The sequence below is a fragment of the Eschrichtius robustus genome, chromosome 10, assembly GCF_028021215.1.
Source record: "Eschrichtius robustus isolate mEscRob2 chromosome 10, mEscRob2.pri, whole genome shotgun sequence".
NCBI classification, from domain to species: domain Eukaryota; kingdom Metazoa; phylum Chordata; class Mammalia; order Artiodactyla; family Eschrichtiidae; genus Eschrichtius; species Eschrichtius robustus.
The window spans coordinates 30,022,296-30,045,419 of NC_090833.1; the positions used below are offsets into that span (position 1 = coordinate 30,022,296).

At 37.9% G+C, this 23,124-nt stretch overlaps 1 long non-coding RNA gene across 1 annotated transcript in view; it reads left to right on the plus strand.

Moving 5' to 3' along the window:
• The first annotated feature begins 1,303 nt into the window (after nucleotides 1-1,303).
• Nucleotides 1,304-23,124, plus strand: part of LOC137770390 (uncharacterized) — a 228,334-nt gene continuing 206,513 nt past the window's right edge. The window contains exon 1 of the long non-coding RNA XR_011075174.1: nucleotides 1,304-1,487. This is a non-coding gene — a long non-coding RNA (uncharacterized lncRNA). The remainder of the gene's footprint in view (nucleotides 1,488-23,124) is intronic.

Genomic DNA, 23,124 nt, shown 5'->3' on the forward strand with positions numbered 1-23,124 from the left:
ATATATGGGTCTTGTTTTTGTATCCATTCAGCGAGCCTGTGTCTTTTGGTTGGAGCATTTAATCCATTCACGTTTAAGGTAATTATCAATATGTATATTCCTCTTACCATTTTCTCAATTGTTTTGGGTTTGTTTTTGTAGGTCCTTTTCTTCTCTTGTGTTTCCCACTTAGAGAAGTTCCTTTAACATTTGTTGTAGAGCTGGTTTGCTTGGTGCTGAATTCTCTTAGCTTTTGCTTGTTGTAAAGCTTTTGATTTTTCCATCGAATCTGAATGAGATCCTTGCCAGGTAGAGTAATTGGTTGTAGGTTCTTCCCTTTCATCACTTTAAATATGTCATGCCACTCCCTTCTGGCTTGTAGAGTTTCTGCTGAGAAATCAGCTGTTAACCTTATGGGACTTCCCTTGTATATTATTTGTCGTTTTTCCCTTGCTGGTTTCAATAATTTTTCTTTGTCTTTATTTTTTGCCAATTTGATTACTATGTATCTCGGCATGTTTCTCTTTGGTTTTCTCTGTATGGGACTCTCTGTGCTTCCTGGACTTGGGTGGCTATTTCCTTTCCCATGTTAGGGAAGTTTTTGACTATAATCTCTTCAGATATTTTCTCGGGTCCTTTCTCTCTCTCTTCTATTTCTGGGACCCCTATAATGCAAAGGTTTTTACGTTTAATGTTTTCCTAGAGGTCTCTTAGGCTGTCTTCATTTCTTTTCATTCTTTTTTCTTTATTCTGTTCCATAGGAGTGAATTCCACCATTCTGTCTTTCAGGTCACTTATCTGTTCTTCTGCCTCAGTTATTCTGCTATTGATTCCTTCTAGTATATTTTTCATTTCAGTTATTGTGTTGTTCATCTCTGTTTGTTTGTTCTTTAATTCTTCTACGTCTTTTTTAAACATTTCTTGCATCTTCTCAATCTTTGCCTCCATTCTTATTCCAAGGTCCTGGATCATCTTCACTATCATTATTCTGAATTGTTTTTCTGGAAGGTTTCCTACCTCCACTCCATTTAGTTGTTTTTCTGTGGTTTTATCTTGTTCCTTCATCTGGTACATAGCCCTCTGCCTTTTCATCTTGTCTATCTTTCTGTGAACGTGATTGTTATTCCACAGGCTGCAGGATTGTGGTTCTTCTTGTTTCTGCTGTCTGCCCTCTGGTGGATGAGGCTATCTAAGAGGCTTGAGCAAGTTTCCTGATGGGAGGGACTGGTGGTGGGTAGAGCTGACTGTTGCCCTGGTGAGCAGAGCTCAGTAAAACTTTAACCCGCTTGTCTGCTGATGGGTGGGGCTCAGTTCCCTCCCTGTTGCTTGTTTGGCCTGAGGCGACCGAACCCTGGAGCCTACCCGGGCTCTTTGGTAGGCCTAATGGCTGACTCTGGGAGCGCTCACACGAAGGAGTACTTCCCAGAATTTCTGCTGCCAGTGTCCTTGTCCTCACAGTGAGACACAGCCACACCCCGCCTCTGCAGGAGACCCTCCAACACTAGCAGGTATGTCTGGTTCAGTCTCCTATGGGGTCACTGCTCCTTCCCCTGGGTTCCGACGCACACACTACTTTGTGTGTGCCCTCCAAGAGTGGAGTCTCTGTTTCCCCCAGTCCTGTTGAAATCCTGCAGTCAAATCCTGCTAGCCTTCAAAGTCTGATTCTCTAGGAATTCCTCCTCCCCTTGCCAGACCCCCAGCTTGGGAAGCCTGACGTGTGGTTCAGAACCTTTACTCCAGTGGGTGGACTTCTGTGGTATAAGTGTTCTCCATTTTGTGAGTCACCAACCCAGCAGTTATGGGATTTGATTTTATTGTGATTGCGCCCCTCCTACCATCTCATTGTGACTTCTCCTATGTCTTTGGATGTGGGGTATCTTTTTTGGTGAGTTCCAGTGTCTTCCTGTAGATGATTGTTTAGCAGTTAGTTGTCTCCTTATTTATTTTCTTTTTGGATCATCTGTCCATTGGTGAAAGTGGGGTGTTAAAGTCCCCTAATATGATTGTGTTACTGTTGATTTCCCCTTTTATGGCTGTTAGCATTTGCCTTACATATTGAGGTGCTCCTACGTAGGGTTTATAAATATTTACAATTGTTATATCTTCTTCTTGGATTGATCCCTTGATCATTCTGTAGTGTCCTTCTTTGTCTCTTGTAATAGTCTTTATTTTAACGTCTATTTTGCCTGATATGAGATTTGCTACTCCAGTTTTCTTTTGATTTCCATTTGCATGGAATATCTTTTTCCATCCCCTCACTTTCAGTCTGTATGTGTCCCTAGGTCTGAAGTGAGTCTCTTTTAGATAGCATATATACGGGTCTTGTGTTTGTATCCATTCAGCCAATCTGTGTCTTTTGGTTGGAGCATTTAATCCATTTACATTTAAGGTAGTTATTGATATGTATGTTCCTATTACTATTTTCTTAATTGTTTTGGGTTTGTTATTGTAGGTCTTTTCCTTCTCTTGTGTTTCCTGCCTAGAGAAGTTCCTTTAGCATTTGTTGTAAAGCTGGTTTGGTGGTGCTGAATTCTCTTAGCTTTTGCTTGTCTGTAAAGGTTTTAATTTCTCCATTGAATCTGAATGAGATCCTTGCTGGGTAGAGTCATCTTGGTTGTAAGTTTTTCCCTTTCATCACCTTAAATATGTCCTGCCACTCCCTTCTGGCTTCCAGGGTTTCTGCTGAAAGATCAGCTGGTAACCTTATGGGGATCCCCTTGTATGTTATTTGTTGTTTTTCCCTTGGTGCTTTTAATATTTTTTCTGTGTATTTAATTTTTCAATGTTTGATTAATATGTGTCTTGGCATGTTTCTCCTTGGATTTATCCTGTATGGGACTCTCTGTCCTTCCTGGACTGATTGACTATTTCCTTTCCCATCTTAGGGTAGTTTTCAACTATAATCTCTTCAAATATTTTCTCAGACCCTTTCTCTTTCTCTTCTTCTTCTGGGACCCCTATAATTCAAATGTTGGTGTTTTTAATGTTATCCCAGAGGTCTCTGAGACTGTCCTCAATTCTTTTCATTCTTTTTTCTTTATTCTGCTCTGTGGTAGTTATTTCCACTATTTTATCTTCCAGGTCACTTATCCATTCTTCTGCCTCAGTTATTCTCCTTTTGATTCCTTCTACAGAATTCTAATTTCTCATCTTGTGTTGCTCATCATTGGTTGTTTGTGCTTTAGTTCTTCTTGTTCCTTGTTAAACGTTTCTTGTATTTTCTCCACTCTATTTCTAAGATTTTGGATCATCTTTACTATCATTACTCTGAATTCTTTTTCAGGTAGACTGCCTATTTCCTCTTCATTTGTTTGGTCTGGTTGGTTTTTTCCTTGCTCCTTCATCTGCTGTGTGTTTGTCTGTCTTCTCTTTTTGCTTAACTTACTGTGTTTGGGGTCTCCTTTTCTCAGGCTGAAGGTTTGTAGTTCCCATTGCTTTTTGGTTTCTGCTCTCAGTGGCTAAGGTTGGTTCAGTGGGTTTTGTAGGCTTCCTGGTGGAGGGGACTGGTACCTGTGTTCTGGTGGATGAGGCTGGATCTTGTCTTTCTGGTGGGCAGGACCACATCCAGTGGTGTGTTTTGGTGTGTCTGTGACCTTATTATGATTTTAGGCAGCCTCTTTGCTAATGTATGTGGTTATGTTCCTGTCTTGCTGGTTGTTTAGCATGGGGCGTCCAGCACTGGAGCTTGCTGGCCGTTGACTGGAGCTGTGTCTTAGCACTCAGGTGGAGATCTCTGGGAGAGCTTTTGCCGTTTGATATTACGTGGAACCAAGAGGTCTCTGGTGGACCAATGTCCTGAATTCGTCTCTCTTAACTCAGAGGCACAGGCCTGACACCCGGCCAGAGCACAAAGACCCTGTCAGCCACACGGCTTCACAGAGCCAAGGATTCCAGTTGAGGGATTACAGCACCCAATGACTCCTGGCCTGGGGCTCTAGGTAAGCCGCTCACAAGGCTTTGGTACAAGGTTCGAAAACTGAGCCTTGATAGTGTGACACAGGAGATGCTCGGGACCCAGAGGCGGGAACCCTGGAGCTGGCGGAAGTGACATAAGGCCAGTCGCTGGAGGAGCGCATCTTAGGCTTCTAAAAATGCATCAAGCATCACTGCATAGAAGTCTGATTTTCTCCTGTTGTAATTCACTTTCCAGTCCTTGCAGATTGCTTCTATTAGGTCACTCTTTTGATGCTCAGCAAGGCTGCTCACCGCTCCAGTCGGCAGCTTATTTCCCACCTTAAATGGGAGGATCTGTTAGTGTTTTAAAATCCGAAAATTTAATGCTCTTTTAACATAAAGCTATTATATAACTTTTAAATATAGATTTGGAACATGTACATCTTTATAAAAATTGAAGACAAACTAACGGTGTAGTTTATTGAAAGTAAGAAAAACTACCTTTGAGAAATTTTCAGGGTATCACACAGCATTCCTGCTGTGTTGATCTGAACAGTTTTCCTTTCAATCCGTCTCCACAGGGATGCACTTAGTGATGAAGAATTTTCTCCACATGGGGCAGTCCACGTTCCTGCTTCTTGGCACATTGCATAGTCTTATCAATACTTCAGTAAAAGGTCAGTGTGGATAGTGAGGCACATCAGAGCCTACTCAGTTTTTCTCTATTCACAAGGAAAATAAAATATTTTTGAATATTAGGAAAGTATTATTTTTTGAAGTACTGTTGGCCCTCGCTCTGGTGTTGAGGAGATACTACTGCTCTGGATTTTATAAACTACCATAGCAATTGAAGCAGACATATTTCAAATTAACGTATTTGTGAAGTGAATAAAGTAGCCATTTATTTGACTAATTTTTGTACAGTTTGTTTATGCTTTTCTTGTTTTTTTTAAGAAGGAAAAGGAAGATAATTGTGTAGACTGAATTGTGTAGAACTGATTATTCTTTACCCTGCTACTTACCCAATTTAATCACATGATTAAAGTTAAATTTGGAAGAGATTTGTCCTATATTTCTCTCTGTATTCATGAACCCTCTTTATATCATGAGAAGGAACTTTTAAATAAGTTTTTTTCCCCAAAGTAGAAAATATATTTTTTTCTAAATTTTCAGCTGAATTGTAATCTTATGAATCAGAAGAACTAATTTTTTTCCTTATATGAGTAGACAAAAGGGAGGAATGAAAGTAACAACCCAGGCAGTGATCCAGTGGATCTGCGGCTTCAAGCCTGCAAAGTACTAAAATGGCCCATGAGCAGAGGTTGTAATGAAAGTCTTCTTCATTCACCTAACCTAACCAGTCTTGCACTTTGGGTAACAGCAACCACAAAAGGCCTAAAGCCACTTGGTAAATTCTAGATATAACCTGTCCTGAAAGAATAAGGATTTATCTCTAAAAACAGATGTTTATTTAGACATTGAGTAGACACTAGTGCTAGATATGGTATCAAGTGTTTTGCATAAAAAATCTCGTTTAACTTTCGAAATGACCCTGGATATTGTGTTATCATTTCCATTTTCTAGAAGAGGAAAGTAAGGCCTGAAAATTTTAATACATCATCAAAAATTACACAGCCAGCTTATTGCAGAGCTAGGAATCAAATCTAGGTTTATGTGAATCCAAAGTCCATGTTCTTAACCAACCATTTACATTACTAAACTAAGACTAAAGGGTAAAATATTATGAGCAGGTAGTCATTGTTTAGCAATGATTAATAAAAACATTCCTTGGACATGCTTAATTACTTATTTAATATTATTTATATTGAGTTAATACATGCTAGATTAATTTAATTGTATTAGCATTCTATTTTTACCAATCTGATTAAAACTGAGTGACTCTAGTGGGAAAAGAATAATTGCCTGCTCAAATTCTTAACTAGAAATATGAGATTTAAAAACATGTAAATCAAAACAAATCATTGTTCTCTTAAACCATTTAGTTTTGGAGTAGTTTGTTATATAGCAGTAGATAATGAGAATAAAATTTGGTATTGGAAAAGGGATGATGCTATAAAAAAAAAAAGTCTTTGGCTTTGTCATCAAGTTAAGGCAGAAGGAATGGAAGAGCCTTGATGAAACTCTTCAGTGAATAATAGTGAGGATTATGTTACTGGAGATTGGAAGAAACTGCACATGTTGTACTGTTAGCAAACCAGTTTCATTTGCCCAATGCACAGCAAGTCAAACACTGAGACCTTTAGGTTCTCAGCAGAGAAAAGTTTTATTTACAAGGCAGCCAAGCAAGGAGAGAGGAGAACAAACCTCAAATCTGCCCCTGCAAAGGCAAGGGACTGGGGATATTTATGGGATAAGTAGGGTTGTCTGAGGCATGGGGAGCATGGGGAAAGGTGATTGGAGACAAGAAAAAGGTGAGGTAACTGTTGTTCTGTGCAGGCACAAGGAAGCTACATGCTTCTCCATGGGAAGCATGTTCAGAAAATGGCTGTGTAAGCATGTTCTGAGGGTAGAGTTTTTGGCCCTCTGAAGTTAAAAGATCACTGGGTAGACCCTCCAGCATGCCCAGTTAGAGGGTTGGTGGTCTTGACCAGTCTTAACAAGCTTGAGCTCAAACTGGACACAGCTGACCCCAAGTTCCTGAAAAACAACTTGGGCAAACATCTTACTGTTTAAGCTAGTGATGCTTGGAGGACATGCAAAGTTTCTGTAACAACAATAACAATGAGCTTGATCCATGAATGCAGACTACAGTTCATCATTTATTAAGCAAGTTATAGTTTAATGGATCTAACTGATAACTAGCCTTGGTTTCAGTATCCTTGCAGAATGGTTAGTAACATTTTTGCCTCCACTAACAGGAAAATTAGAAGGGTACCTAATGATCTCAGATCTGGATAAGTGATTTTCTAAGAAATTCTGGAATTTCCAACTGACTTCTCTTTTTGCCTAAAATAAAATAAATAGAAATGAACTATAAATAAAGTAAATAAAACAGAAAAAAAATGAAATAAAAGAACTATATAATTTGAAAAACAGAAAGCCCACAAACTGTTTAAAGGAATTTTATCAGCATTTACTAAAACATGCAAGGACAGTTCAAATATAAAGAGATCCTTGGCAATCCAGTTATCCACGGGCAGAAAGCAGACTGAAGAAGCTACTTGGTTGTAAACATGTGCCATTTCTTATAAAAATGGAAAAAGACTCAGATGGAAGTTTCCCCACCCAATGAAAATATCTCTGAATGCTCGTAGTTACTAAATAAATTCCAATTTCTTTAGCTTCATGTTATTGCCTCTCTTGGTCTATGCTTGAAATATTTTACTACATGTAATTGTTATAAATTACATGTTTATTTTATATATAAAACTTGTCTGAATTCTTGAAACTAAAAGTCTATAAACAAACTCAAAAAAAATTTTTCCTGTAACTTTTGTGTAACTTTAACCCAAAGTCTTATTTATTCATGGAATCATGATTTATACAGGATTACACAAAGGTGTGTTTGAAGTCTGAACTTACAGTGGGCTCTTTCTCATTTTACAAAGAATTGACCTTGGCCCTAGCTTCATGTTTAGAGATTGGTGTCAATAGGGAAATTAAATTAGGTTTGACTGTTTAATAATAAGTGTTGCTAGAGGTGTGAGGCTATATTGATATGACTGATCAAACACATTTTCCTGTGATAGAAAACGTTTGTATTGCAGTCACATACGTTGATATGATAATATCATTTTTGTGTCGGATGTTCTATGTGTGTTCATTTCTGCTTCTCATATCCAGTTATTTTCTTTTAAGGTTTAAAACAGAAAGGTCATGCTTAGGTAAACTTCAGAATTTCCAAAACAGTCTCAGAAAACATATCTTTAGCTATCATAAAAATGATAATTTTAAAGATATGGAAGGTATTTTTTTCTATTCTGATAATTATATCTATCTATCTATGTACCTATCTCTCTACCATCATATATTTCCTTTAGGTGATTGCAGTTGTGAAGTGCTTTTGCTTAAATGTTCACATTCTATGCATCCAGTCTTGTTTATGCCATCATCACAACAAACTTACTGGGTGGACACACAATCCTCCAATTACCATTGAGAAATGAAGTCATTTATAGGTTAAACAACTTATGTAAATCCCTATAGCTAATTATGGAAATAACTCATTTTGGCATTACCATAGTTTCATTTGGATGAGGGATAGTGAAAGGAAAATTAGAACAAGTTACTTGTTATGATCTCTTTACTAATTGAATAAAGGCACAAATATAAGCAGGGAACGCTTGTTGCACTTGACACTGAGATTTAAATGCAACCAGAGTTGTCCTTAAGGCCCAGCAGTTAAAACATTGTAGTCTCTCTTGATCTTCTGGTATCTTGTCAGAGAGCTTTTCACTGTGAAGAAGTGTTGAAACAGCTGTGTGTATGTTTGTAATCTGTTAGGTTGGGGATAGGTTTTTCACTAGGCAATACTAGGAGAGACCTGCAATAAAAAATTACCCTGTATAAAAGGGTGAGTGAAAACCCCACAAAAAAGGGGGAAATGGTGAATTCTTTCTAAATTCCATGAGTTTACATTAATCTAGGGACAGATTGTATCACAGCTTCAATTTTTTTTTAATTATAGAACTTAATTTGTGTGTGTGTGTGTGGTCGGTCGGTTGGTTGGTTTTGGAGTGATATTACTGCAAAGAAATATATTCTTTGAACTACAGCACCTTATAAGAAACAATAATAGCAATAATAGAAGCAAACTTTCAGTTTTTTAGGCTGCCCACTCTCTGTGGTACAATAAGAATCATCTGCTGGTACCAAATAAAATCAATTCCAAATTTTCTGACCAGAAATCTGAAAAGAACAAGACACGAGAATTCTTTTTCTTTGGCAAAGGAAAGATCATGCTCAGTCGCATTTCCACATCAACCCCTTTGCAGCAGAGCGGTCATAATCATGGCATGTCACAGAGGTTCTCAGCTATAGGCTAATCTCCTGGGTGGCTGGATACCTATATTTTTAGAAGGCTGTGAATGTTACTTTAAATTATTTAGCAGTTGGTTGGCTCACGTAAGTCTTATACACTTTCATAACACTTCAGCAAGCTGCTCCTATTTAAGTAATATAGAAAGAAATAGTAACAGATTTGACATCATAAGCCTTAATAATCATACTGTTGTACACACAAATACTCATCACTGAAATATCTAGGTTTTTCAGATTTATTTTTCTTAACCTGCTAAAGTATAAGTATTCAAGTACTACATTCAGTCCCAAATTTTAAACCAAATATTTGATTTCATCAGTAAATTAGAAAATTTTCCCTCTCCATATTGTCATAATCTTGGACTTTTCTTTAAAAATAAAATTCCTGCTGAATTTTAAGAATACCTTATTTGCAACCTATTCAAGAAGAGATATGTTTTTAAGCGTATATTAATATTAAATTTATTCATCAATTCTTGGATTGCTCTAATCAAGAACTTGTTCAGGAAGAAATTAAATCCTACAGAGAAAAGATTAGTTCCAATTGTTAAGTGTCATTAAAAATTAGGATAAAACTTATTCTCAACCAGCTCAGCTAAAAACTTTTTAAACTTCATTTGAAATTATCTACAACCACATATAAATTTTTAAAAACATCAAAATTCTGTACCCTAGTTCTGTGCATCTTAAAAAATTGGTTAAAATGTAATTATTTTCAACTAAGCCAAGTATGTTTGCATTACATATTCCAAATACACAAGTAATCAATGTGCTTATATAGATGTGGGTAGTCAAAATCTTGGTTTATGTTTTTAAACGCTGCAATAATTATGGGGAGATGGAAGGTGTTTTTGAAAATAGCAACTGCAAATTTAAGCGGTTATTGAATGCTTACAATTCATCTAATAACAATTGTTATATATTATAACTAAAATTGAGCATGAGAGGGAGTGGTTCCTTTTTGAAGTTACATTTCATTTAAGCTGACATGTCAAATTATATTAATTCTTCCTTTTATGTGTGTGATAGTTTCAGACCATTTTACATTCCCACCAGTAATGCATCAGGGTTCCTATTGCTCCACGTTCTCACCAACACTTGTTATTTTGTTTTTTTGATAGTGGCCATTCTAAGGATGTGAGATGATATCTCATTGTAGTTTTAATCTGCATTGCACTGATGATTAGTGACGTTGAGCATTGTTTCATATGCTTGATGGCTTGACTATTTTACGTTTCTTTTCATAGTCATCTATTTAATCATCTATTTAGGTTCTTTGACAATTTTTAAATCAGGCTTTTATTTTTCTGTTGAATTGCATGTTTATATATATATATTTAATGTATGATTTTTTTTTTTTTGTCTTTGCCAATTTTTTTTTGTTGCAGTAAAATTGCTTTACAACGTTGTGTTAGTTTCTGCTGTACAATGAGGTGAATCAGCTCTAGGTATACCTGTATCACATCCCTCTTGGACCTCCTTCCCCACTTTCCCCACCCTGATCTAGGTCATCACAGAGTACGGAGCTGAGCTCCCTGTGCTATACAGCAGGTTCCCACTAGCTATCTATCTTACACATGGTAGTGTATTTACCTCAAACCTAATCTCCCAGTTTGTCCCACCCTCCCCTTTCGCCCCATGTCCACATGTCCGTTCTCTATGTCTACATCTCTATTCCTGACCTAAAAATAGGTTCATCTGTACCATTTTTCTAGATTCCACATATATGCAGAATATACGATATTTGTTTTTCTCTTTCTGGCTTACATCATTCTGTATGACAGACTCTAGGTCCATCCACATCTCTACAAATGACCCAATTTCATTCCTTTTTGTGGCTGAGTAATATTGCATTGTATATATGAACCACATCTTTTTTATCCATTCATCTGTCGATGGACATTTAGGTTGTTTCCATGTCCTGGCTATTGTAAATAGTGCTGCAGTGAATATTGGGGTACATGTGTCCTTTTGTATTATGGTTTTCTCAGCGTATGTGCCCAGTAGTGGGCTTGCTGGGCATATGGTAGTTCTATTTTTAGTTTTTTAAGGAACCTCCATACTGTTCTCCATAGTGGCTGTATCAATTTACATTCCCACCAACAGTACAAGAGGGTTCCCTTTTCTCCACACCCTCTCCAGCATTTATTATTTGTAGATTTTTTTGATGATGGCCATTCTGACTGGTTTGAGGTGATACCTCATTGTAGTTTTGATTTGCATTTCTCTAATAATTAGGGATGTTGAGCATCTTTTCATGTGCCTCTTGGCCATCTGTATGTCTTCTTTGGTGAAATGTCTATTTAGGTCTTCCGCCCATTTTTTAACTGGGTTATTTGTTTTTTTGATATTGAGCTGCATGAGCTGTTTGTATATTTTGGAGATTAATCCTTTGTCCGTTGCTTCACTTGCAAATATTTTCTCTCATTCTGAGGGTTGTCTTTTCATCTTGTTTATGGTTTCTTTTGCTGTGCAAAAGCTTTTAATTAGGTCCCATTTGTTTATTTTTGTTCTCATTTTCATTACTCTAGGAGGTAGGTCAAAAAAGATCTTGCTGTGGTTTATGTTCGGGAGTGTTTTTTCTATGTTTTCCTCTAAGAGTTTTACAGTGTCCTGTATTATATTTAGGTCTTTAATCCATTTTTGAATTTATTTTTGTGTATGGTGTTAGGGAGTGTTCTAATTTCATTCTTTTACATGTAGCTGTCCAGCTTTCCCATCACCACTTACTGAAGAGGATGTCTTTTCTCCATTGTATGTTCTTGCCTCCTTTGTCATAGATTAGGTGACCATATGTGCGTGGGTTTATCTCTGGGGTTTCTATCCTGTACCATTGATTTATATTTCTGCTTTTGTGCCAATGCCATACTGTCTTGATTACTGTAGATTTGTAGTATAGTTTGAAGTTGGGGAGCCTGATTCCTCCAGCTCCGTTTTTCTTTCTCAAGATTGCTTTGGCTATTTGGGGTCTTTTGTGTTTCCATACAATTTGTAAATTTTTTTGTTTTAATTCTGTGAAGAATGCAATTGGCAATTTGATAGGGATTGCAATGAATCTGTAGATTGCTTTGAGTAGTACAGTCATTTAAACAATAGTTATTCTTCCAATCCAAGAACATGGTATATTTATCCATCTGTTTATGTTATCTTTGATTTCTTTCATCAGTGTTTTAAAGTTTTCTAAGTACACGTCTTTTGCCTCCTTAGGTAGGTTTATTCCTAGGTATTTTATTCTTTGTGTTGTGATGGTAAATGGCATTGTTTCCTTGATTTTTCCTTCTGATTTTTTGTTGTTAGTGTATAGGAATACCAGAGATTTCTGTGCATTAATTTTGTATCCTGAAAACTTACCAAATTCATTGATTAGTTCTAGTAGTTTTCTGGTGACTTCTTTAGGTTTTCTATGTTTAGTATCATGTCATCTGCAAACAATGACAGTTTTACTTCTTCTTTTCCAATTTGTATTCATTTTATTTCTTTTTCTTCTCTGATTGCCATGGCTAGGACTTCCAAAACTATGTTGAGTAAGAGTGACGAGAATGGACATACTAATCTTGTTCCTGATCTTAGTGGAAATGCTTTCAGTTTTTCTCCATTGAGTATGTTGTTTGTTGTGAGTTTGTCATATATGGCCTTTTTTATGTTGAGGTAGGTTCCCTCTATGCCCATTTTCTGGAGAGTTTTTATCATAAATGGCTGTTGAATTTTGTCAAAAGCTTTTTCTGCATCTATTGAGATGATCATGTGTTTTTTATTCCTTTATTTGTTAATATGGTGTATCACCTTGATTGATTTGCGTATATTGAGGAATCCTTGCATTCCTGGGATAAATCCCACTTGATCATGGTGTACGATCCTTTTAATGTGTTCTTGGATTCTGTTTGCTAGTATTTTGTTGAGGATTTTAGCATCTATGGTCATTAGTGATATTGGTCTGTAATTTTCTTTTTTTTGTGATATCTTTGTCTGGTTTTGGTATCAGGGTGATGGTGGCGTCGCAGAATGAATTTGGGAGTGTTCCTCCCTCTGCCATTTTTTGGAAGATTTTGAGAAGGATAGGTGTTACCTCTTCTCTAAACGTTTGGTAGAATTCACCTGTGAAGGCATATGGTCCTGGACTTTTGTTTGTTGGAAGATTTTTCATTACGGTTTCAATTTCATTACATGTAATAGGTCTGTTTATATTTTCTAATTCTTCCTGGTTCAGTCTTGAAAAATTGTACATTTCCAAGAATTTGTTCTTCATGGTTGTCCATTTTATTGGCATATACTTGTTTGTAGAAGTCCCTTATAATTCTTTGTATTTCTGCAGTGTCATTTGTTGTTTCTCCTTTTTCATTTCTAATTTTACTGATTTTTGTCCTCTCTCTTCTTTTCTTGATAAGTCTGGCTAAAGCTTTATCAATTTTGTTTATCTTCTCAAAGAACCAACTTTTAGTTTTATTGATCTTTGCTACTGATTTCTTCATTTCTATTTCATTTATTTCTGCTCTGATCTTTATGACTCCTTTCCTTTTATTGACTTTGGGTTATCTTTGTTCTTCTTTCTCTATTTGCTTTAGGTGTAGGGTTAAATTGTTTATTTGAGATTTTTCTTGTTTCTTGAGGTGAGATTGAATTGCTATAAACTTCCCTCTTAGACCTCCTTTTGCTGCATCCCATAGGTTTTGGGTCATCGTGTTTTCATTGTCATTTGTTTCTATGTATTTTTTAATTTCTTCTTTGATTTCTTCAGTGATCTCTTGGTTATTTAGTTGTGAACTGTTTAGCCTCCATGTATTTGTGTGTTTTACAGGTTTTTTTCCTGTAATTGATTTCCAATCTCATAGCACTGTGGTCAGAAGAGATACTTAATATGATTTCAATTTTCTTAAATTTACTGAGGCTTGATTTGTGACCCAAGATGTGATCTGTCCTGGAGAATGTTCTGTGTGCACTGGAGAAGAAAATGTATTCTGCCACTTTTGGGTCGAATGTCCTATAAATATCTATTAAATCTATTTGGTCTATCGTGCCATTTAAAGCTTCTGTTTCCTTATTTATTTTCTGTTTGGATGATCTATGTATTGGTGTAAGTGGGGTGTTAAAGTCCCCTACTGTTACTGTGTTACTGTCAATTTCCCCTTTTATAGCTTTTAGCATTTGCCTTATGTATTGAGGTGCTCCTATATTGGGTGCATAAATATTTACAATTGTTATCTTCTCCTTGGATTGATCCATTGATCATTATGTAGTGTCCTTCTTTATCTCTTGTGACAGTCTTTATTTTAAAGTCTATTTTATCTGATACAAGTATTGCTACTCCAGCTTTCTTTTGATTTCCATTTTTGTGGAATATCTTTTTCCATCCCTTCACTTTCAGTCTGTATGTGTTCCCAGGCCTGAAGTGGGTCTCTTTTAGACAGCATATATATGGGTCTTGTTTTTGTATCCATTCAGCCAGTCTGTGTCTTTTGGTTGGAACATTTAATCCAGTTACACTCAACGTTATTATCGATATGTATGTTCCTGTTACCATTTTCTTAATTGTTTTGGGTTTGTTTTTTTGGGTCTTTTTCTTCTCTTGTGTTTTCCGTCTAGAAAAGTTCCTTTATCATTTGTTGTAAAGCTGGTTTGATGGTGCTGAATGCTCTTAGCTTTTGCTTGTCTGAAAAGCTTTTGATTTCTCCCTCAAATCTGAATGAGATCCTTGCTGGGTCAAGTAATTTTGGTTGTAGGTTTTTCTCTTTCATCACCTTAAGTATATCCTGCCACTCCCTTCTGGCCTGCAGAGTTTCTGCTGAAAAATCAGCTGATAACCTTATGGGGATTCCTTTGTATGTTATTTGTTGCTTTTCCCTTGCTGCTTTTAACATTTTTTTTTTGTATTTAATTTGTTAGTTTGATTAATATGTGTCATGGCATATTTGTCTTTGGATTTAACCTGTATGGGATGCTCTGCACTTCCTGGAGTCGATTGACTCTTCCCCTTCCCATGTTAGGGAAGTTTTCAATTCTAATCTCTTCAAATATTTTCTCAGATCCTTTCTTTTTCTCTTCTTCTGGGATCCCTATAATTTGAATGTTGGTGCATTTAGTGTTGTCCCAGAGGTCTCTGGGATTGCCTTCAATTCTTTTCTCTTTATGCTGCTCGTCGGCAGTTATTTCCACCATTCTGTCTTCCAGCTCACTTATTCATTCTTCTGCAAATGTTATTCTGTTATTGATTCCTTCTAGTGTATATTCCATTTCAGTTATTGTGTTGCTCATCTCTGTGTGTTTGTACTTTAGTTCTTCTAGATCTTTGTTAAACATTTTTTGTATTTTCTCAATCCGTGTCTCCATTGTATTTCTAGATTCTAGATCATCTTTACTATCATTTCTCTGAATTCTTTTTCAGGTAGGTTGCCTATTTCCTCTTCATTTATTTGGTTTTGTAGGTTTTACCTTGCTCCTTCATCTGTGATATATATTTTTGTCATCTTATATATATATATATATATTTTTTTTTTTTTTTGATGGGTGGTATTGTGTTCTTGTTTTACTGGTTGTTTGGCTGGGTGCTTCATGTACTGGAGTTTGTAGGCTATTTGGTAGAGCTGGGTGTTGGTGTTGAGATGAGGACCTCCAGGAGACTTCACTCTGATGAATATTCCCTGGGGTCTCAGGTTCTCTGTTAGTCCAGTGGTTCATACTCAGAGCTCCCACCGTAGGAACTCTGGCCTGACCCCTGGCTCATGAATCAAGATCCCACAAGCTGCCTGGGGTGGCAAAAAAAAAAAAAAAAAAAGAAAAGAAAAAAGAAAAAAAGGAGCAGGAAAATAACAAAGAGTAAAAAATAAAATTAGATTAGAAAACTAATAGATGTGTTAGAAAGAATAAAAAAATAAAAATATATATGAAACAACAACCAGAAGGTAAAACAGAACCACAATAGTAAAAAAGAGGAGAAAAGGAAAAAAAAAAAAGCCAAAAAAGGTCTTGGCTATGGGAGATGAGGCTTAGGCAGTGGTGGGTGGTGGGTGGGGCTTATGCTTAGGACCCACAGGGCAGGAAAAGGCCCTGGGGGTGGGGGTGGGGCTTAGGCTCAACACAGCAGGAGGGACCCAGGTGTGCCTCTGGCCTTGGAGGGCAGAGGACCAGGTCCAGGACCCCAGTTGGCTCACTGGGCCCGAGTGGGTGAGGGAAACACTAGGTACATTCCCCCTGATCCTCTGATACTAGAGGGCCCCTCCCCATTGGCTTCTCTTCTTCTCCCCCCTCCCCATGCCCCTGGGACCCACGTGGCCGAAGGGGACCCTGAAAGGCAAAGGACCAGACCCGGAAACCCAACAGGCTTCCCGGGGCTGAGTGGGTGGGGGAAAGGCCCACAGCACCTCCCCTCATCCCCCAGCCCCGGCTGGTCCCCCCTGTCCACCCCTCCTCCTCTTACCCCCTCCCCCCTCCTATGCCCCTAGGACCCCCACAGCTGGAGGGGGCCTTAGAGGGCAGAGGTCCAGGCCTGGGAGCCCAGCAGGCTTCCTGGGGCCCAAGTGGGTGGGGGGAAATGCCTGCTCTGCCTCCCCTGATCCCAGAGGGCCCCTCCTGCCCGCCTCTCCTCTTCTTCCCCTGCCTCCTGCCTATGCCCCTAGGACCCACGTGGCCTGGAGGGGGCCTTGGAGGGCGGGGGACCCAGCCTGAGATCCCAACAGGCTTCCCAGGACCGAGTGGGTGGGGGGAATGCCCACCACGCTCCCCTGATCCTCCGGTCTTGGAGGGTCCTTCCCTACCATCCTCCTCATCTTCCCCCCTCCTCCTTCCCTGCCAATCTCTAGGACCCACGAGGCCGGAGGGGGCCCCAGAGAATGGAGGACCAGGCCTGGGAGCCCAGCAGGCCTCCTGGGGCCTGAGTGGGTGGGGGAAACACCCGTCACCCTCCCCTGATCCTCCGGTCTCGGAGGGACCCTCCCACCTGCCTCTCCTTTCTCCCCTTCCTCCCTCTTACCCCCCTAGAACCAAAGCGGCCTGGAAGGGGCCTCAGAGGGCAGAGGACCTGGCCCGGGAGCCCTGCAGGCTTCCCGGGGCCCAATTGGGCAGGGAGATGCTAGGTATGCTCCCCCCTCATTCTCTGAGCCCCTGAGGGTCCCTCAAGGTGTGGGAACCTCTCCCCTGTCCCAGCCACCCCTCAGGTGCGCCAGTGCTATCCAGCCTCCACTTCTCTTCCCCCCTCACTCCCACCTCATCCTACTGAGTCGCTTGGGGTTTCCTCCCATCTCCTTGGGCATTGAGGTCCCCCACCAGCATCCAGCAGGCACCCTAGTTGTGGGGAGATGCCATGAGTTTATATTTTAGATATTGACTCCTTAGCAGATGTACAGTTTGCAAGTATTTTCTCCCATTCTGTAGGTGCCTTTTCACTCTGTTGATAATTTCCTTTGCTGTGTAGAAGCTCTTTAATTTGATGTAATCTTCCATGTCTATTTTCACTTTTGTTGCCTGCACTTTTGGTGTCATATCAAAGAAAACATTGCAAAACCCAATGTCTAGAAGATTTAACCTATGCTTTCTTCTAATAGTTTTATTGTTTAAGGTTTTACATTTAATTCTCTAATCCATTTTGAATTGATTTTTGTGTATGGTGTAAGACAAAGGTCCAATTTCATTTTCTTCCATGGGGATATCCAGCTTTCCTAACATCATTTGTTGAAGAGACAATCCTTTCCCCATTATGTAGCCTTAGCACCCTTATCAAAGATCATTTGATCATATTCATGAGAGTTTATTTCTCTTCCATTGGTCTTTATGTCTGCTTTTATACCAGTGACATACGGTGTTTTGATTACTCCAGCTTTGTAATATGTTTTGAAATCAGGAAGTATGATTTGAAGTCAGGACCTGTAAGCTTTGTTTTTCTTTCTCACGACTGTTTTGCCTATTTGGGGTCCTTTGAAATTTCAGATGGACTTTAAGATTTGTTTCTCCTTCTGCAAAAACTGCCATTGGGATTTTGATAAGAATTACATTGAATTTGTAGATTGCTTTGGGTAGTCTGGGCATTCTAACAACATTAAGTCTTCCAATCCATGAACATGGGATTTTTTCCATTTATTTGTGTCTTCTTTAATTTCTTTCAGGAACATTTTATAGTTTTCAGTGTACAAGTCTTCTCCCTCCTTGGTTAAGTTTATTCCTAAATATTTTATTATTTTTGATGCTATTGTCAGTGGTAATGTTTTCTTAATTTCCTTTTAAGATTGTTCATTATTAGTGTGTAGAAACACAACTGATTTTTGTGTGTTGATTTTATATCTTACAAATTGGCTGAATTTGTTTATTAGTTCTAACAGTTTTGTTGTTTTTTTTTTTTTTGGTGTGTGTGTATAACGTTTGATATTTTCTATAGATAAGATCATGTCATCTATGAACAGACATAATTTTACTACTCCCTTTCTGATGGATGTATTTTATTCCTTATTTTTGCCTAATTGCTTTGGTTAGTACTTCCAGTATTATGTTGAATAGAAAGGGGAAAAGCAGGAAATCTTGTCTTGTTCCTGATCTTAGTGGAAAAGCTTCCAATTTTCCACCATTGAGTATGTTAGCTGTGGGCTATTCATATATTGCCTTTATTTTTTTAAAGAAGTATTCTTCTATTTCTAGTTTCTTTAGTGTTTTTATTATGAAAGTATGTTGGATTTTGTCACATGCTCTTTCTGCATCATTTGAGATAATTGTGTGTGTGTGTGTGTGTGTGTGTTTCCCTTCAGTTAACATGGTATATTACATTGATTTTTTTTTGTATGCTTAGTCAATCTTGCATCACAGGAATAAATCCCATTTAGCCATAGTGTATAATGGTTTTAATGTACTGTTTTAAAGCAGTTTGCTAGCATTTTGTTGAAAAATTTTACATCAATATTCATCAAGGATATTGGTCTGTAATTTTCTAATAGTATCTTTGTTTAGTTTCTAGTTTTGTTTTCAGGATAGTGCTGGGTCTTAAAATGCATTTGCAAATGTTTCCTCCTTTTCAATTTTTTTGCAAGAGTTTGAGAAAAATTGGTATTAATTCTTCTTTAAATGTTTAGTAGATTTCTCCAGTGGAGCCTGAAGCATCACTGAGCTCTGCGTTGCTGGGAAGTTTTTTATTACAGGCATAACTTTGTTCATTGCACTTTGCTTTATTGGGATTTGCAGATATTGCATTTTTTACAAACTGAAGGTTTGTGGCAACCCCATATCGAGCAAGTCTATCAGTGGCATTTTCCAACAGCATTTGCTTATTTCATGTCTCTCTGTGTCACATTTTGGTAATTCTCACAGTATTTCAAACTTTTTCATTATTATTTATATTTGCTATGGTTATCTGTGGTCAGTGATATTTGATGTTTCTATTGTAATTGTTTTGGGGTTCCATGAACCATGTTCAATTAAGACTGAGAACTTAATGAATGTTGTGTGTGTTCTGACTGCTCCACTGACGAGCTGTTCTCCCACCTCTCTTCCTCTCTTTGGGCCTCCCTATTCTTTGAAAAACAACAGTATTGAAAATAAGCCAATTAATGACCCTAGAAGGCCTCTAAGTGTTCAACTGAAAGGAAGAATCATACATCTCTCACCTTACATCAAAAGCTAGAAATGATTAAGCTTAGTGAGTAAGGCAGGTTGAAACCCAAGATAGGTCAAAAACTAGGCCTCTTGTGTCAAACAGTTAGCCACATTGTAAATGCAAAGGAAAATTTCTAGAGGGAAATAAAAAGTGTTACTCCAGTGAACATGTGAATGATAAGAAAGTGAAGCAGACTTATTGATAATATGGAGGTTTTAGTGGTATTGGTAAAAGATCAAATAAGCCACAACATTCCTTTAAGCCAAACCCTAATCCAGAGCAAGGCCCTAACTCTCTTCAATGCTGTGAAGGCTGAGAGAGGTAATGAAGCTGCAGAAAAAATGTTTGGAACTAACAGAGGTTGATTTATGAGACTTAAGGAAAGAAGCCATCTCCATAACATAAAAGTACAAAATCAAACAGCAAGTGCTGGTGTAGAAGCTGCAGCAAGTTATCCACAAGGTGTAGTTAAGATAATTAATGAAGGTGCTTACACCAAACAACAGATTTGCAAGGTAAATAAAACAGCCTTGTATTAGAAGAAGAAACCATCCAGGACTTTCATAGTTAGGAGAAGTCAATTCCTGGCTTCAAAGCTTCAAAAGACAAGCTGACTCTCTTATCAGGGAGGTAATTCAGCTGGTGACTTTTAGTTGAAGCCAGTGCTCATTTATTATTCTCAAAATCCTAAGGCCCTTAAGAACTATGCTAAATCTACTCTGCCTGTACTCTATAAATGGAACAACAAAGCCTAGATGATAGCACACCTCTTTATAGCATGGTTTACTGAATATTTGAAGCCCACTGTCCTACTGCTCAGAAAAAAAGATTCCTTTCAAAATTTTACTGCTCATTTAAATGCAACTGGTCACCCAAGAGCTGTGATGGAGATGAACAATGAAATCAATGTTGTTTTCATGCCTGCTAACACTATATCCATTCTTCAGCCTATGGATCAAGGAGTAATTTTGACTTTCAAGTCTTATTATTTAAAAAATACATTTTGTAAGGCTATAGTTGCCATAGATATGATTCCTCTGATGGATCTGGGAAAAGTCAATTGAAAACCTTCTAGAAAGTATTCACCATTCTAGATGCCATTAAGACAATTTGTGATTCATGGCAAGAGATCAAAATATTGACATTAACAGGATTTGGAGGAAGTTGATTCCAACCCTCATGGATGACTTTGAGGGGTTCAAGACTTCAGTGAAGGAAGTAACTGCAGATGTGGTGGAAATAGCAAGAGAACTAGAAATTAGAAGTGCAGCCTGAAGATGTGACTAAACTGCTACAATCTCATTGTAAAACTTTAATGGATGAGGAGTTGCTTCTTATGAATGAGCAAAGAACATGGTTTCTTGAGGTGGAATCTACTCGTTGGTGAAGAACCTGTGACGATTGTTTAAATGGTAGCAATTTATTTAGAATATTACATAAACTTAGTTGATAAAGCAGCAACAGGATTTGAGAGGATTTACCCCAATTTTGAAAGAAGTCTTTGAGTAAAATGCTGTCAAATGGCATTGCATGCTACAGAGAAATTGTTCATGAAAGAGAAGCCAATTGATATAGAAAACTTCACTGTTGTCTTATTTTATGGAATTGCCACAGTCACCTCACCTGACCTGTCAGCAGCCATCAACATCAAGGCAAAACGCTCCAACAGCAAAACGATTACAGCTCACTAAATGCTCAGATAATGGTCAGCACTGTTAACAATAAAGTATTTTTAATAAAGGTATGCACACTGTTTTTTAATACATAATACTATTGTACACTTAATAGACTACAGTATAGTGTAAACATAACTTTTATATGAACTGGGAAACCAAAAAATTTGTGCAAGTCGCTTTATTTTGATACTCATTATATTCATTTTATTGTGGTGGTCTGGAACTGAACCTACAATATCTCTGAGGTCTGTCTGTACACTTTAAAAACTCAGCATATTTAAGAGAGTTTTGTTCCTTGCTTCCTAGACCGTGAAGTTTTTTTACAAATCTATTTTGCATGTGATTTGTATTTTCATGGCAATTTTAAAAACATCAAGTGTTGGAAGACAGTTTTAAAAACATCAGCTTTTAAGGTCTAGCATATTAAATACATTTTAAACTGACCACACTCTTACGTCAGGAAAACATTTTGGAATAGACATTGGTGGTTGAAGCAGCCTTCAGTTATGAAGTTATGGAAATAATATCTTAATAAGACACTTGATTTTAAAATTGAATGTCATTCTAGTTTTGGTGATAATTTTTAAAGGTCTATGGTTTAATCTGAGGAAGTGAACCAAAACCAAGTGGAAGCAGATGTTTCTGTTGAGGTAGTGACAAGCGAGCAGGGCAGGGAGCCTCCTGGGGGGAAGGAACACTTGCTCATGACCTGCTGCTCGACAGGCTCTCTGCTCTGTAGTTGGTGCTCCATATGCCAACCCATTAAAGGATACAAATGTTACTTATGTAAGAATACTGTAAGCAGGGTTTTCCCAAGGTTGTATTCCCATAGTGCCAGGGCTAAAAATGGTCCTCCAAGAAAGGGTTCTGAGGTCAGAAAAGTTTGGGAAGTTCTTGCGCATTCCATACTCCCCCATTTGTGGGGCCACAGTGCATATCAGCATATTAAAGGCTTATCGTCCCACACTCCACATCCCCACACCCTGGGAAACAATTTAACTTTGCTTACCTGCATCTGAATCTATTTGCTCTTTAAAATTTTTTCAATACATCTTGAGGAACTATTCTCCTACAGAACACACTTTGAGAAAAAGTGCTTGAAATATTCCTTCTCAATTCCCTGCTCTTAAGTGAGAACAAAAGTGTGTGGTAGCAAGAATGTTGTTGATCAGGTAACCCCTAGTAGGAAGTGATCAGCAGATTTGAAACTGAGTTTGAGCACATCACAAACTTCAAGTTTATTTTTTAACAATATTGACAAAATAATGTAAATAAATTTCAAGTCACTCTATTATATTGTAATTTAAAAGGCTTTCAGTTGAATCGTTTCTCAGATTTGTAGCATGAGATATTTAAGAAGTTGGTAAGGGTAAGTGTTTTACCAAAGGATCCTTCAACTTAGAAACTTCAGAACAGAACTGCTCTGAGGCCACCCGGGCCAGCAGCAAGAGAGGGAAGCAGCCATCTGCACTTTGGGTTTTCTTCTCCTTTTGCCCGGGTCTGTGGCAGAGACTACAGGGGTAGTTGTAGTTATTGCTTAGCACTCCAAATGGACATCTAGAGATGGGATCTGGCGATTGAATGCTGACTATCTTTTGTTGGCAGAGGAATTGAGGACAGCGATAATATTACAGGGGCTAAGCAAATAATAGATCCTCAATAAATGTTGATTGAATGTATGTGGTGTGAACATGGGGTATTCAGAGACTAGAATTTTAGTTTATGATGATAATGATACTTGTCAAAATTACTATTAAAACATATATAACCTGTCAGTGGAAGGAAATGGGAATGAACCTAAAAATTAAAATAGCCACTTTTAGATATGTTTTAAGTTAATTTTCATGATTTTGAACCTGACTTTGTTAGCATGTGTTTCCACATTATAATGAATTCTTGGTGAATACATTAATACTAGCCAGTCAGGAAAAAAAAGAGCACATCATAAGCTAGAGTCCTCCGGGTCTCATAAACACGCAAGTATGCTAGGTAGTCAGCATTGGTCAA